This window comes from Chelonia mydas, chromosome 9 (assembly GCF_015237465.2).
Source record: "Chelonia mydas isolate rCheMyd1 chromosome 9, rCheMyd1.pri.v2, whole genome shotgun sequence".
NCBI classification, from domain to species: Eukaryota; Metazoa; Chordata; order Testudines; family Cheloniidae; genus Chelonia; species Chelonia mydas.
Genome location: NC_057855.1, coordinates 54,558,330 through 54,572,204, shown reverse-complemented (window position 1 = coordinate 54,572,204; position 13,875 = coordinate 54,558,330). Strand labels below are relative to the sequence as shown.

Sequence of the window (13,875 nt, the reverse complement as noted above, 5' to 3'; positions counted from 1 at the left end):
GAGGTGGCGGGCTGAAGAGAGGGCTGAAGCTGAAAGGTGGCAGCAGCGTGATGAGAGGAGGCAGGATTCAATGGTGAGGCTGCTGGAGGATCAAACTAATATGCTCCAGTATATGGTTGAGCTGTAGGAAAGGCAGCAGGAGCACAGACCGCCGCTACAGCCCCTGTGTAACCAGCCGCCCTCCTCCCCAAGTTCCATAGCCTCCTCACCCAGATACCCAAGAATGCGATGGGGGGGCCTCCGGCCACCCAGCCACTCCACCCTAGAGGATTTCCCAAGCAACAGAAGGCTGGCATTCAATAAGTTTTAAACTTTTAAACTTTTAAAGTGCTGTGTGGCCTTATCCTTCCCTCCTCCACCACCCCTCCTGGACTACCTTGGCAGTTATCCCCCTATTTGTGTGATGAATTAATAAAGAATGCATGAATGTGAAGCAACAGTGACTTTATTGCCTCTGCAAGTGGTGATCGAAGGGATGAGGGGAGGGTGGTTAGCTTACAGGGAAGTACAGTGAACCAAGGGGCGAGGGTTTTCATCAAGGAGAAACAAACAGAACTTTCACACTGTAGCCTGGCCAGTCATGAAACTGGTTTTAAAAGCTTCTCTGATGCGCACCACGCCCTCCTGTGCTCTTCTAACTGCCCTGGTGTCTGGCTGTGCGTAACCAGCAGCCAGGCGATTAGCCTCAACCTCCCACCCCGCCATAAACGTCTCCCCCTTACTCTCACAGATATTGTGGAGTGCACAGCAAGCAGTAATAACAGTGGGAATATTGGTTTCGCTGAGGTCTAACCATGTCAGTAAACTGCGCCAGCTCGCTTTCAAATGCACATTCTACCACCATTCTGCACTTGTTCAGCCTGTAGTTGAACAGCTCCTGACTACTGTCCAGGCTGCCTGTGTACGGCTTCATGAGCCATGGCATTAAGGGGCAGGCTGGGTCCCCAAAGATAACTATAGGCATTTCAACATCCCCAACGGTTATTTTCTGGCCTGGAAATAAAGTCCCTTCCTGCAGCTTTTGAAACAGACCAGAGTTCCTGAAGATGCAAGCATCATGTACCTTTCCCGGCCATCCCACGTTGATGTTGGTGAAACGTCCCTTGTGATCCACCAGTGCTTGCAGCACTATTGAAAAGTACCCCTTGCAGTTTATGTACTTGCCGGCTTGGTGCTCCAGTCGCAAGATGGGGATATGGGTTCCATCTAAGGCCCCACCACAGTTAGGGAATCCCATTGCAGCAAAGCCATCCACTATGACCTGCAGATTTCCCAGGGTCACTACCCTTTATCAGCAGATCTTTGATTGTGTTGGCTACTTGCATCGCAGCAGCCCCCACAGTAGATTTGCCCACTCCAAATTGATTTCCGTCTGACTGGTAGCTGTCTGGCATTGCAAGCTTCCACAGGGCTATTGCCACTCGCTTCTCAACTGTGAGGGCTGCTCTCATTTTGGTATTCTTGCGCCTCAGGGCAGGGGAAAGCAAGTCACAAAGTTCCATGAAAGTGCCCTTATGCATGCAAAAGTTTCGCAGCCACTGGGAATCGTCCCAGACCCACAACACTATGCGGTCCCACCAGTCTGTGCTTGTTTCCCAAGCCCAGAATTGGCGTTCCACCGCATGAACCTGCCCCATTAGCACCATGATGCATGCATTGGCAGGGCCCATGCTTTCAGAGAAGTCTGCGTCCATGTCCTCATCACTCTTGTCACCGCGCTGACGTCGCCTACTCGCCCGGTTTTGCTTTGCCAGGTTCTGGTGCCGCATATGCTGCTGGATAATGCGTGTGGTGTTTAATGTGCTCCTAATTGCCAGAGTGATCTAAGTGGGCTCCATGCTTGCCGTGGTATGGTGTCTGCACAGAAAAAAGACGCAGAACGATTGTCTGCCGTTGTCCTGATGGAGGGAGGGGTGACTGATGACATGGCTTATAGGGTTGGCTTACAGGGAATTAAAATCAACAAAGGGGGTGGCTTTGCGAGAAACAGAATGGCCCCCTCAAGGATAGAACTCAAAACTGGGTTTAGCAGGCTGTTGATTTCACGGATGGAGGGAGGAGAAAATGAATACAAAACAAATCTGGTCTATTTCTTGTTTTGAGCCACTTCATCTATCTTTATACATCTTGCTGGCAGCAGACTGTGCAGTACGACTGCTAGCCATCGTCGTCTCCGGGGTGTTCGGCAGAAGACGGTGCAGTATGACCGCTGGTCATCACGTGATCATTCCCCTCTATTCGACATTGGTGAGGCCTCATCTGGAGTACTGTGTCCAGTTTTGGGCCCCACACTACAAGAAGGATGTGGAGAAATTGGAGAGAGTCCAGCGAAGGGCAACAAAAATGATTAGGGGTCTGGAACACATGACTTATGAGGAGAGGCTGAGGGAACTGGGAATGTTTAGTCTACGGAGGAGAAGAATGAGGGGGGATTTGATAGCTGCTTTCAACTACCTGAGAGGTGGTTCCAGAGAGGATGGTTCTAGACTATTCTCAGTGGTAGAAGAGGACAGGACAAGGAGTAATGGTCTCAAGTTGCAGTGAGGGAGGTTTAGGTTGGATATTAGGAAAAACTTTTTCACTAGGAGGGTGGTGAAACACTGGAATGCGTTACCTAGGGAGGTGGTAGAATCTCCTTCCTTGGAAGTTTTTAAGGTCAGGCTTGACAAAGCCCTGGCTGGGATGATTTGATTGGGGATTGGTCCTGCTTTGAGCAGGGGGTTGGACTAGATGACCTCCTGGGGTCCCTTCCAACCCGGATATTCTATGATTCTGTGATTCTATCTTCTGCTGGCTGCTGATTAAAAGACAGTGCACTGCCGGTATGACTCAATCGCCATGAGACGAAACTTAAAGGGAAATGACCTGGCTGAGTCATTCCCATGTTTGCCCAGGCACCCCTGACCTCATTGAGGTCAGTTAAAAGAGCACCCAGGACTACGTCGACGACTGCTACCAGTCATACTGCACCGTCTGTTGCCAAAAGGCAATAAAATGCTGCTGTGTAGCAATGCAGTACCACATCTGCCAGCATCCAGGAGACATACAGTGACGGTTAGCTGAGCGGGCTCCGTGTTTGCTGTGGTATGGCGTCTGCACAGGTAACTCAAGAAAAAAGGCGCAAAACAATTGTCTGCCCTTGCTTTCATGGAAGGAGGGAGGGAAGGGGGGCCTGACAATATGTACCCAGAACCACCCACGACAATGTTTTAGCCCCATCAGGCACTGGGATTTCTACCCAGAATTCAAATGGGCGGCAGAGACTGCGGGAACTGTGGGATAGCTAGCCACAGTGCGATGTTCCGGAAGTCGACCGTTGCCTCGGTACTGTGGACGCACTCCGCCGACTACATGCACTTCGAGCATTTGTGTGGGACACACACAATCGACTGTATAAAAATGCTTTCTACAAAACCGACTTCTATAAATTTGACCTAATTTCGTAGTGTAGACATACCCTTGGGTAGCCCAGGTCAGTGTATCCAAAAAGTTTGTCAGGCCATTTAAATTCACCCCCATTCTGAGAATTTCAGTGATTGCACCACTATTTCAATAGTCACATTAAAAAGTCCTGGGGATAGTGTATCTCCCCACCTTAGTCCAGTGTTGATGTCAAATGGGGAAGAGATTTCACAGTCTACTTTTTCAGTTGCAAACACAGTTGTATCATCCTAATAATTTTGTCAGGCATTCCAAATTGCTTCATTGCAGCTCAGAGGCTATTGGATGAATGTGTGTGTGTGTGTGTATATATATACAACTTTTTAAAATGCTTTCCTAAAGTCTATTAACAACTGGTCAGACTCAAATCTTTTCTCAAATTGTTGAGGAATACACTCCTACCATGTAAAAATCTCCAGCTGGTCCCAATATAGCGGCCCAGTTGACAAGCATCATGAGCTGCTGAGAGTACAATTGCCCTTATGCTCCTCTCACTATGCTTGCTCCTCATCAAATAGCGCATCAAATCCAAAGTGTTTTGTCCTTGTCTTCAAAGCCTTCCATGGGTTTGGCTCAAATTAGCAGAGGGACCACTTTATCCCAGATAGGCGTGATCCCCCAAATATTCTTTCTACTGGAAAGTTGAATTACCAGCCTCAAGATTGAGACTCATGAGTGCAGGAGACCACACTTTCTTGGCAAGTGCCCCATGGCTATGTAACTTGCTGCCAGCATAGGTTGGAGGAAAATGTTACAGCTCATTTTGAGGTATCCATTCTACAATAACATTAAAAACAATTATTTGACTGAAAAATGGAGATGAGGGAACAAAACGTCATGTCCTTGCTTTAATGCAGTCTCAGTGATGGGGGTAGTATGAATATCCAGATGTGGTTAATTCTAGTAGTTGATTCAGGACAGCATCTGATTTTGACAATTCATGATACTTGATTGCACAGGTCTATTGCTAATTAGCATCTGAAAATTGAATGAGGATTGTTTGGAGGCTCTCCACCTGTAGTACTGGGCCCTCTCAATCACATGGACATCAGCTTTATCTTCATGATGCTGATGAGGGTGGTAGCTGCTCCCTTGAGAAAGGGAGGCATGATGGGTGACATGTTGTGTCACAGAAGATTGGCTGCCTCAGGGCTCTTTTATCCTGAAATCCGTTGTCTGTATCTAGAACAGATATAGAGCTCTTGAATCTGGGACTTGAAGTGATCAAATCTATCATCCCTCTCCCTTAGAAATTATTTAATCTAGAGATGCACCAGAATACAGGTTTTTGTCCCCTTCAGAAAGGGTGTTAAAACACTGAGACAATGTCCTGGTTCCCATTCTGCTTGGTTATTTGGTTGGCTGTCATGGGTGTATTCTTCTCTTGGGGGGGGGGGAATAAAAAAATGATGCTCTGTTCTCTGAGGTGGTCTGCATGATCATGAACAGAAGGGAAGGTGGTCTACGAGATAATATCTCAGGGTACGGGCCTCACTTCAAATGTTGAGAAACCTCTAGAGAACATTCATAGTAGGGATGTAAAATGTTAAACAGTAAGCATTAGTCTTACCAGTTAACCCAGCCTAACCATTAACCGCCAGCCGGAGTGGCCCAGGTCCCTTTTTCACTTTAATTAAACAATATAATTTTAATCGTTTAAATGGTTAACTTATTAAATATTTACATCCCTAATTCATAGTATGTTTTACTGTGCACGTCTCACACTTTTTGCATGTATTCTGTTAAATGTACACAAACATTTCTACTGGCTCTATTACTATTTCCCAGTTTAACTGCACACACCCTATATAAATACAAAGCATATTTTTATAGGGAACTATACCTATAAATGATCTTTCCCAGTGGAGGAAACTTAAGTACAATCACTCCATTCTTGTAGGAAAAAATGGCATTTCAGAAATATCACATGATTAGGCTTTGTGCAAGTGAGCAAGGTTAAGATTATACATTCAGCCTTAAATTTCACATTTCCTTAGTTATGGGTTCTTAGGTATGCAACCTTAGCTTTGTGTTAACACTTTTTTTTTTTATGTTCAATTATTTTCAGTGTATCTTCTTCTGAATTCGGGAGCCACTACTCTGTCTTGTGTTGGTGTGTAACAATTTGTATAGTGTTCCAGAATGCCATAGAAAAGGGGTCTTCAGACTTTCATAGTGTAGACCATGCATCCCCCTCCCCTTTCAATCACATGATCTACCTCCCTTCCCAGTGGTGATCAAATAAGAGCCCTGTGGTGACCACAGCAAGTGCTTACTTGGGAAATGTTTAGTATGCTTTGAATTCAGTTTAGCACCTGGAAACAGATCCAGCACTATGTGACTAACCTGCTCTCTGCCTACACCCAGACAATTCTCCCTGGGTCACCATTTGAGACACTGCTTTAGGAACTGTAGGGATTTGGGGGAGTAGGGACGAAAAGGTTATGTCCTCAGTTTTGAGATAGAAAGTCTGTCACTTTATCAAACTTCCCCCATTGGATGTCACACAATGCATTTAAATAGCGATGTCCCAACATTGTTAGGCATAAAGGAAATCAATTTTTCCAACATTGCCTGGATCTAAGGTTTTAAATCTTAATGCTAGTCTTTGTTGTGTTTATGAACCATTAGAAAAAACAAACTTGCCTTATCCCCACAGCCAGTGTCTCATGCTCCAAAATTCAGAGGGGGTGGTTGGTGTGTCTGGCAAAGTGTGTTCTGGTGAGGCTGATGGAAGGAATCTTAGATATCATGTAGTCTGCACCTTAATAGATCCACATGTGGAATATCAAAGATGATCTTTGAGTGTTAGCACTGAGCAATGGATACACACACCACAGTTCAGTTTCTTAAATACAAGGTATAGTTACAAAACAGCTAACAGTTAACTTTCCATATTTCTGCCTTCTTTGCAGATGACTTCATATGCAGATTAAGAGGAAACATTCCAGTGTTGGGATGCAATGGTGTCTCTCACTGGGAAGGATGTCTTTCACTTTGCCTATGACTTGGAAGTCATGTTAGTATGTTATGTGCAAATGCATGGTAATATTTGTAATATGTACTTTGTAACAGATTGTATTCAGTCAGTATTTTATTCATTATATAGAGATTGTGATAAGTTTTAGTTTAGTAATTTAGTATTTTATTGAGCTCATTTTATGTAATCCAGTATATTAGGAATGCAAAATGGATGATACTGAGCCTTTCCTAACCTGACTTAGCAGTAGTCAATCTATTTGCATAGCTCAGTAGCACCATTATTCATACTACTTATTACACCTAGAAAGACGTGACCGTTGTTATAGGTTGTCCAGTGGTGTAATATTTGACTGATTAGGGAGTCCAATGCCAAGTTAAGTTATTCTCTTTCCTATTTCTTACATTGTTTAAATGTGTGCCTGTGAGACTCTTGGCCATTCCTCATTTCTTGTGCAGTGCTGAATAGCCATTGCCTTGGCATCACACGTGTCTAATTATAAAAGAGGTATGCTTTGTCTTAATTAGGAAAGAGGAGATAAGAGAGAATTCCTTGTCAAAGGGGACACTGTAGTTTAGGGAGCAATTGTTTATTGCATTTACGTTTATCTTGAGGGAAATATCTTCTGGATTCTGTTTAATTAAAATCCTCCAGTTTATTGAAGGAAACTTCTTAAAAGCAATTTGCTGTAGGGCAGCACAAAGTAGTAGTGTGTTCCACTGGTGCCTCTGCAGCAAAAGTAAACCAGGATAATGCTGATATTGGTACACAAGGGGTGGGGGGGGAGAGAAATCTGCCTTCGTTTCAGATGCTTTCCAAAAAATAGTTTTCCTAATGTAATAGGGGAAGAACTTTCAAGCTACTTTCATTAGATATTAAGGTGGTAGTAAGGGATGCTTTTTGCCTGAGTTAGGCTTGTACTACACCTTTCAATCTAGTTATGTTATGTTTTTTGCTTATGGCAGGGTATGATATAGCCATTACAGCACAGGCCCAGTTGCTGACATAGTGATACTGCTTGCTGAATGACTCCTCTTGTCTACTTACCTCTCCAGAGCCAACAGTCAGATTTTATAACATGATGTGCTACTGCAAAATTAGTTACCAGTGGTGTTTACAACCCACCAGTGCCAAAGAGATAATACAAGTGGCACCATCACAAAATGCCGAGATCTTTCTGATCTCCTGCACAGCAGTGCCCTTGTTCATCCTCTTCTACATTGATATCAGAGATGTGGAATACCATAACCTAATTCTGCAGTTAAATTCCACAAATTGTAGCTTTAATGGTCACTAAATTACTAATTTAAAGGAGTCCTGCTACTGAACAGATCAGATTTTGATCTACCTTAAAATTGCTGCAGTTTATAAATTGCTTTATATTCTGAGTATCTTTTTACTATCCAAAGTAAAACCCACCACAATAGCCTCTGTGTTGAACTCCTGTGCTGCCTCTAGAGCAGCTGTCATTTCATAGAGCTGCTCATCTTCCTACTCATCTAAGTAGCAGCCTTACTGATTTCTGCTTTGTCAGAAACACAGGAGTAATGAGTCCTTTCTTGCTAAATGGATGAATACAAAATTAGTAGGGAAAGAAATGTAAATGTTTAAATTTTGCCTTTTCCATAGAGAAAAGATAATAATAAGGCATTTCAGTATTGCCAGAGAAAAATGTCAAGCCATGTTACTTAAATCTTTCAATGTATTGAGCAGACTGGTTTACTGAAGAAGTGACCATAAATGGATCAGAAATAATATTAAGCTTCAGTGAAGTCATTAGAATAACTACTTTTAAATACCTGACTATCCTTCCCCCCAGCCCCGGTGTTTTTTGTTCGAATAGTGCAGCTAAGCACCTCTGTGCTCTTTTAGGGTTCTCAGATGGTCTCAGTTACAACAGAATTCTTACTGTCATGTTACATACATTGGACATAGCACATTTTGAAGTGCTGTCCATTTTGCAAGGAAAAACTGTTGCATAACATTTCAGTGAATTTCATCTGAGGTCAGTACTGTGATCTAAACTGCAATAGTATTTATAACCAGTATTAGGAAAAAAATCTATGAAAGCTTTTTTTATTTTATACATATAATATGTGTGTGTAATATTTTACAAGTGACAAGTACATACTTAACCATGTGGATAACCTTTGTTGAGGAACCGCTCCCTTCCTGTAATCCTTACTTAAGCCAACTTCTGTTTTGGAATAAAAATATACTATGCAGTTAGTGCAGATAGCATAGGTTGAGCTCTACCTGTGGAATTGTCTGAGTAAAGCTACAATTTAGTCATGGAGGTCACGGCAGTCACAAATTCCGTGACTTAACCAGACCTCTGTGACTTCAGCAGCTGAAGCCAGGGATGGAGGCAGGACTGTGCCCCTGCTCTGCAACTGGGGCTGGATGGCTGGAACCAGTACCCTGCAGCCCCTGCCCTGTGGCTTGGAGGGTGTGGGGGGCTGGAGCCAGGCTGTTAGCCCCTGTCCAGGAGCTGCGGCCAGCTCTGGAGCAAGAGCTGTGCACTCCTCGTGGCTGCGCTCCTGGGCTGCATCCCAGCCCTGTGGCTGCGGCCAGGGGCTGCAGCAGGGACCATTCTGCACCTGGGGCCGTGTGCCCCAGCCCTATGGTGGGGGCTGCAGAGGGAGCCGTGCACCCCCCTTGTGGCATTCCAGGACCGTGAGCCATCCCCCTCCCCACACTGTGGCCATAGGTTGGCAGAGGCTGCAGCTGCGCACCCCTGTCCCACAGTTGTGGCCAACTCCGGAGTGGGGTCTGTGTGCCCCGCCATGACTGTGCCCCCTGCCGCTGCACCCCAACCCCATGGCTTCTGCTGCGGCTGCAGTGGGGACCATGCTGCAGCTGGGGCTGTGCGCCCCTGCCCGGCAGCTGCAGTGGGGGTCGTGTGCCCCCCCACAGCCTCCCAGGGCTGCAGCCAGGGCCGTGCACCTCTGTCCCACAGCTGTGGCCAGCTCTGGAGCGGGGGCTGCATGCCTCCTGTGCTGTGCCCCCGTTGCAGCCACTGGAACCAGAGCTTTCACCTGCCATGGTTCTACCTGTCTGTCTACTCCCTCCCCTGACTCCATTCCTCCCCCGCAACTTAACCCTGCCCCGGTTATTTTTAGTAAAGTCACAGACAGGTCATGGGCTCTGAACTTTTTATTGCCCCTGACTTTTACTAAAAATAACCGTAACAAAATCTTAGCCTTACTTATGAGAGATCTTAGGGTTTGGGGGGTAATATGCATTCATTGAACAGCTAGCTTTTTCCAGTAGAGCATTATGGTTAGTTATTGAGTGAGTAAGTTTTAAATTACTGATTCTAGTGAGGAAATGTTCTCACTTTTTTCCAACGGAAGTGTAAATTCTTGGGATTTGCTATCTTAATGAATGGAATTTATATGGTTGCTAATTGCTTCCACACATACACTCCTTTGGTGGAAAAGTCCTGTGTGCCTGACAGCTCTGAGGAGCTCTTCTCTTCTGCACTTGGCTTTTGATGCTCCTGATTGCAACTGCCATTCACTTATACAATGACTTGATGGGAAACATAAAAAATAAGCCATTCTTTCTCAAACATCTTTTTTTTTTTTTTTTTTTTTTTTTACCTGAAGCTAACCCAGACTGGAGGAATTGAGACTTGGAGTCACAGGTAGATGTCATACTCTGGAGTCAAGCATTATCACTGGCCCACTGAGATGGCCACAATGGTTTTATTTTCTTTACTAGAAGTAATTTTACAGTTATTTCAGGAGTCAGAGTGCTGGTACACTTGCAGTGCTTTATATTTGGCTATTAAAAGGGTTATTTCTTTGTATACAAACATCTTAAATTTCTGTATTCAGATTCTGTATTGTCATTAGCCAAGACTATATTAATAAAAATATCAAAATATACAGTGGGTCTTTATTGAATTCCTTGTATAGTCTAACCAGGAATCATTAAATAGCATGATGGGGTTGGTGTTCTAATTTCTTCTTCACAGTCCAGTTTGTTGGACTCATGTAAGTGAAGGGTGATATATTGATGGAACTGCACACAAATATGGGAATTAAATAAAACCTGCACAGCACTGACAGTATACTCTTCATGCAGGTAATCCTGAGTTTGTAGAACTGTAAGTATTAAGTGATGCTCTTGTCCTTCCAGCAACCTCTTACAACTTCCTATGGCCCCTATTGATAACTTAGTGCAGAATGCAGCAGCCCACTTACATTCAGGCAGAGTGAGTTACAGCAAGGTGCCCTGGGGCTGTTGACTCTCACCTAGGAATGTGTATATTATTTTGGGACCTGGCTACCAGTGGACTGCTTCTCTGTATGTAGTGATTGTGCAAATCAAAAGCACTGAAGCGAACTACCTGATTGAAAAGTTATTGAGTTAGTGGCAGAATATTTCATGTGAGTGATTCTTGATTTTTGGAACTGAATAACATTCTCACTCACGCTTGGTCTGAAAGAGCTCAAATTCCCACTTGGAAGGGAAGCACTGTGTGAAGCTAAATGTCTACTGCACAATGGAACAAGGGGTTGAGGTGATATCTTCTATTGGACCAGCTTCTGTTGGTGAGGGGGGCAAGCTTTTGAGCTACACAGAGCTCTTCTTCAGGTCTGGGAAAGGTACTTACGTGTTACAGCTAAATACAAGGTGGAACAAATTGCTTAGCATAAGTAGTTAACACATTCTAAGAGAAGAGCTCTGTGTAGCTGAAAAGTTTCTCTTTTACAACACAAGTTGGTCCAATAAAAGATATTCTTACCCGCCTTTTCTCTAATATCTGGGATCAACATGAAGAAAGGATGTAACACTGACATGTTTCTTGCATTTGCTCAAGAAATACATCCTCCAGCCAGCAGCGGCAGGAGTTTGCGGGGGCGGGGGTTCTCAGGGCTGAGGCAGGGGGTTGGGGTATGGAATGGGTGGTGCTTACCTTGGGGGGCTCCCTGGAAGCGGCCAGCATGTCTGGCTCCTAGATACGGAGACAGCGCACAGAGTCCCTTGGCCATGCCTCCACCTAGGGCCTGCAGGGTCAGGCCAACCACTTCCAGGAGCAGGTTAGGGAGCCTGCCAGCCCTCCTTCTGTGCCCTGCGTGAGCAGGAGTCCTGGGCCACACACCACTGCCTGCCCCCCTCTCCCCACCAGCAGCAGCGGTGTACTTGGGCTGCCCCCCTCAGCACCCACAGTGCCCCCAGGCTGTACCTCTTCTCCCCCAGAGCACCCACAGTACCCCTGAGCTGCCACTTTCCCTCCCCATCCCCCGAGCAACCAAGTTTCAGTCAAGGGTGTATAGTAAAAGTCATGGACCGGTCACGGGCCATGAATTTTTCTTTACTCCCATGACCTGCCCATGACTTTTTAGTAAAAATACCTGTGACTAAAACGCAGCCTCAGCAATGACAGGGTACTCTTCCCAGACCAGAAGATGATCTGTGTAGCTCAAAAGCTTCTCTTTCACAAACAGAAGAATAAGATATCTTCCGCACTGTGTCTCTCTCATCCTGGGACCAACACAGCTACAACAGTATTGCACAGTGGAGCAGATTTCTGCTGCACTCTAGCTCTGCCCCTTTTTAGCTGCTAGCGCTGCCTGCTAACCAGGGATGGGAAGTGTTCCAGCGTGCACAAGTTTTTTCTGTTTCTTTATTTGCAGGTGATTATCCAGTGATCCATCCCCTGTTGCTCATTCCCAGCTTCTGGCAAACAGAGGCTAGGGATACCATCCCTGTTCATCCTGGTTAATAGCCATTGATGGACCTATCCTTCATAAACTGATCTAGTTCTTTTTTGAACTCTGTTATGGTCTTGGCCTTCACAACATCCTCTGGCAAGAAGTTCCACAGGCTGACTGTGCGTTATGTGAAGAAATACTTCTTTTTATTTGTTTTAAACCCACTGCCTATTAATTTCATTTGGTGACCCTCTAGTTCTTGTGTTCTGAGAAGTAGTAAACAACACTTCCTTATCTACATTCTCTACACCAGTCATGATTTTATAGACCTCAATCATATCTCCCCTTAGCTGTCTCTTTTCCAAGCTGAAAAGTCCCAGTCTTATTAATCTCTCCTCATACCAAAGCTGTTCCATACCCCTAATTTTTGTTGCCCTTTTCTGAACCTTTTCCAATTCCAATATGTTTTTTGAGATGGGGCGATCACATATGCACACACTATTCAAGATGTGGGCGTACCATGGATTTATATAGAGGCAACATGATATTTTCTGTCCTATTATCTATCCCTTTCTTAATCACTCCAAGCATTCTGTTTGCATTTTTGGCTGCTGAAAAGTTTTTCAGTGAACTGTCCACAGTGACTCCAAGATCTCTTTCTTGGGTGGTAACAGCTAATTTAGACCCCATCATTTTATATGTATAGTTGGGATTATGCTTTCCAGTGTGCATTACTTTGCATTTATCAACATTATATTTCATCTGCCATTTTGTTGCCCAGTCGCCCAGTTTTGAGAGATCCTTTTGTAGCTCTTTGCAGTCTGCCTGGGTCTGAACTATCTTTAGTAATTTCTATCATTAGAAACATAGATAGCTGGGTTTGCGATGACCCAGAGAACCTCATGGTGACTTGTCTGCCTGGTGTGAAGGTTACGGATCTCTCGAGACATCTAGGTAGACTTATGCATAGTGCTGGGGAGCAGCCGCTGCTTGTGGTACCTGTAGGTACCAGTGACATAGGGAAGGATAGGAGAGAGGTCCTGGAGGCCAAATTTAGGTTGCTAGGTAAGAGATTGAAGTCCAGGACCTCCATGGTAGCATTCTCTGAGATGCTCCCAGTTCCACACGCAGGGCCAGTTAGACAGGCAGAACAGCAGAGTCTCAATGCGTGGATGAGATGATGGTGTAGGGAGGAGGGGTTTAGATTTATTAGGAACTGGGGAAACTTGGGAAAGCGGGAGCCTATACAGGGTGGATGGGCTCCACCTAAACCAAAATGAAACCAGATTGCTGGCGCTTAAAATTAAAAAGGTTGCAGAGCAGGTTTTAAACTAAGGGCTGGAGGAAAGCTGACAGGTTTGGAGGAGCACGTGGTTCGGACATCCCTTAAGAGAGGATCTATTAATAGAGAATCTCTATGTCCTAATGAGGACGAGAGGATGGAAAATGATAAAATACAGGCAGGGTTTGATCAGAAACAGTCAAATAAAAAAAGAGACTCATTCAATTACATTGTGTAGTGGCGGACAGCTAAAAGGAGACAAGTTTTTAAAGTGCTTATATACGAATGCAAGAAATCTAAATAAAATGGGTGAACTAGAGTGCCTTGTATTAAATAAGGATATTAATATAATAGGCATCACGGAAACTTGGTGGAATGAGGATAAGCAATGGGATACAGTAATACCAGGGTACAAAATATATCAGAAGGACAGAACAGGTCATGTTGGTGAGGGAGTGGCACTGTATCTGAAAGAAAACGTAGAATCAAATTAAGTAAAAATCGTA

At 44.6% G+C, this 13,875-nt stretch overlaps 1 protein-coding gene across 15 annotated transcripts in view; it reads left to right on the top strand.

Moving 5' to 3' along the window:
- The window catches only part of SEPTIN2 (septin 2), a 53,351-nt gene extending 43,037 nt beyond the window's left edge, over nt 1–10,314 (top strand). For 14 of the 15 annotated variants that reach the window (XM_043522482.1, XM_027829604.3, XM_043522481.1 and 11 more), the window contains one exon: nt 6,357–10,314. The gene's annotated coding sequence lies outside the window, so the exon portion shown is untranslated. The remainder of the gene's footprint in view (nt 1–6,356) is intronic. The other variant, XR_006283774.1, reaches the window with a different exon arrangement.
- Nucleotides 10,315–13,875: the final 3,561 nt, after the last annotated feature.